The sequence below is a fragment of the Mus caroli genome, chromosome 6, assembly GCF_900094665.2.
Source record: "Mus caroli chromosome 6, CAROLI_EIJ_v1.1, whole genome shotgun sequence".
NCBI lineage: Eukaryota > Metazoa > Chordata > Mammalia > Rodentia > Muridae > Mus > Mus caroli.
The window spans coordinates 40245391-40248547 of record NC_034575.1 but is presented as its reverse complement, the minus strand read 5'-3'; the positions used below and the strand labels follow the sequence as shown (position 1 = coordinate 40248547).

The following is a 3157-nucleotide window of genomic DNA, read 5'->3' as shown; positions in this document are numbered from 1 at the left end:
GTATGGGGGACTTTAGGGATAGCATTGGAAATGTAATTGAGGAAAAGATGTAATAAAAAATATGAAAAAAATGACTATGGAGAGAGAGAGAGAGAGAGAGAGAGAGAGAGAGAGAGAGAGAGAGAGAGAGAAAGCACTAAGTAGCTCTTCCAGTGATAAATGGTTCCACAGCACTCATGACACTCACACTGGTGTCTGTGACATCATCAGAGTCTATATAAATCTAGTTTCTAATTTAGAAGAAAACAGTGAATATTTTTTCAATTAAGGATAGAACAATCTTCAATAACTGGCCAAGAAATATGTATCAGATGAAAAGAATAAATTGAAAAGGAGACTCCAGGCAAGATAGCTTTATGAGTTCAGCCTTTGAGGTCTCCTTTTCGCTCTAAAAATACAATATTTTTTTGGTAAGATAGATAAAAAGAAAATTGGAAAGACATAACCAAGATCAAAACTAAGATAAGCATCCCCATGCTTAAGAAACATAATGAACATGCAAAGTAGTAAATAGGGCTAAATGTGAGGCCTGCAGCGTTAGGGTCTGGTGCACACTAAAGAAGGATAATTCTCAGTTCTCAAACAGCATTGGTGGCATCTACCTTTAGACATAATCTTAAAATGATTTTTATTGCTATGATAAACACTATGACCTAAAGCAACCAGGGGAGTAAGAGGTTTATTTGACTTCCACGTCCATGGGCATAATTCATCACTGAAGAAATCAAACAGGAATGGTAAGGCAGAAACTGAAACAGAAACCTTTGAAGAATGATGCTACTGACTTTTCCCTCATGGCTTTCTCAGGTTGTTTGCTTATACAACACAGAGCCACCTGCCCAGAAGATTGTCACTCCTCAGGGTGGCCTGGGCTTACCTACATTAAGCATTAGTCAAGAAAATTCCCTATATACTTGACTTCATGCCAATGTGATGGAGGCATTTTATTTTTTTAATTATTTCCATCTTCCCAGACAACCTTAGCTTGTATCACATTGACTAAAACATTAACCACACAGATGTGAATAGAATATCAACATTTAAATGAACCATAGTGAACAGGTTTTCAACTTAAAAGTAAGTTAACCTGATATCATGAACTGAGTTTTTGAATATTAAAAAGATTACCTAATGTGAATATGTTAGGGAAGGGTGCATCATATGCAAATGAAGTCAAGTCAGAAGAAAAATTAGTAAAGTGTGACATTTGAGCAAAACTGAAAGTGTAAGACTATAATTACGAATTATCTCACTGACGAAGAACAAATAGAACAGACATCTTACAATGTGCAAAAGGAGGTTGTTAATGAGCTCAGTCTCTATTTACAGCAGGGTTCACATGGCTGCAAATACTTTTGAGAGATAGGTAAGTAGACCTCAGTCAAGGGCAGATTGTTTTCAGAGTAGCCAGAGAAGGGGGATGAGGCCATATTCAACAGATGCCACTAATGTGAGAAAATAGTGTGGCATAATCATTCTTTAAATATTGACAACTTGATGCTCATGTGAAATTAGAAAAGGATAGGAGAATGTGTAGGACTGTTGGGTATGATTAAATAGCAAGAGGGAAGAATATCTCCCATTTTAGATGTCTCCAACAAGAATAAGATTTTAAGTTACCCTAGGAGCATGTAAACTTACTCCTGAGGACAAGAAGTAACCTCTCAAGATAGTTAGGTTTTCCTAAAAGAGATGTGTCTGCATTAGTATTTTGTATGCAATTAAATTCCAATTATATCCCAGAGGACTGGCATTATTCATGAACACGATCTTAGCTTCTTAGAATATTTATCAAAGCTTCTGCCAGTTAAACAAAGATAGACAACACCACAGCATCATGGTCACAAGTTATAAATATTGAAAACAAAAGACTGGTGAATCTGCAAAACAAGAACAGAAAAGCACTTCTTCACAATCTTTCCTCTGCCTTCTAGCACAGGTCTGGCTGTCTCTATAGAGGTGAGAGTAGAGGTAGTGGTAGAGGATTATAACAACTTCTTTTTAAAACCCAGCTCTTGTCTCAAACGACAAAAACACTTCCATAGTTTCACACTCAATTTTAATTCTAACAAAAATATTCAGCAGTCTCTGATAGTATAAAGTCGTTAAATATGGACAGGAAGATAGAGATTTAGTTGCTCTAAAAAAATGACGAGTAACCATGTACCAAATATGTTGATTAATGACCTTGTCAACTTGCAGAGATTCTTTCTAATGGACATGTATGTCCTGAATTCTTTGTTTTGATATTATTTTATTATTATTTAAGGCACAAAAAATCTGCTTATAAAATTGTCACTTATATAACATTATTAAAATAAAGTAATACAATAACTAACTAGATTGTAATATAAAATGTTGACTGGCTCAACACCTGAGTATATAACAGCCTAATTCATTCAAAGATCAATATTAAATAAAGATGCTCATCGTCAAGTTTGTGTTTAAAACTAAATGATGCTTAAAATTATTATGTAACCTAGGTTCACTTTATGCATAATGATGCTGAAATTGTGGCTTTATGTGTATATCATACTGGGTATTTTTATATGCAGTTCATAAATCTTTGCATATTTACATATATCTATATGGATCGATGATTGATCCTTGAAGATGCCCAGATAGACAGATTATGCAAACATGCAAGCACACAAAGTAACCATTTATAGCATCACATAAGTTCCCTTTGTTTCCATTCACCCAAAGAGACACATTTTATATTCCAACAATTTTCTCAGGGATGTGCCCATGGGTTGTTTGCAGAAAGAGGTTGCTTCTTTCACTTCTTTCTTTTGCAGTGCTGTATTATATAATATAACGTATATTTTTGTCTTTTCTAATGATGGATACATATCCAGCTCAGAGATACTATGAATAACATTGCCATCAGCAGATCCATTTTAAAACGTTTGTATGCATATGCATTACTTAGGGATATATAGCCAAGAGAACAATTATGCAAATTTGCAATATTCCATCCATTAGTATATTTTAAAGGTAAGTTTGCCAGTTTTCCAATATAGTTGAAGCAGTCATGTCTAAACAGTTCCTGTTATCAGCAAAACTTGGTGCTATAACCCTCATCTCTCTCTGTCTCTCTCTGTCTCTCTGTCTCTGTCTCTGTCTCTGTCTCTCTCTCTCTCTCTCTCTCTCTCTC

General features: G+C 34.9%; 1 protein-coding gene across 1 annotated transcript in view; it reads right to left on the bottom strand.

Moving 5' to 3' along the window:
• LOC115031321 (contactin-associated protein-like 2) overlaps window positions 1-3157 on the bottom strand; it is a gene marked incomplete at its 5' end in the record, with an annotated part of 910508 nt that overhangs the window by 278416 nt on the left and 628935 nt on the right. The gene's annotated exons all lie outside the window — the stretch shown is intronic.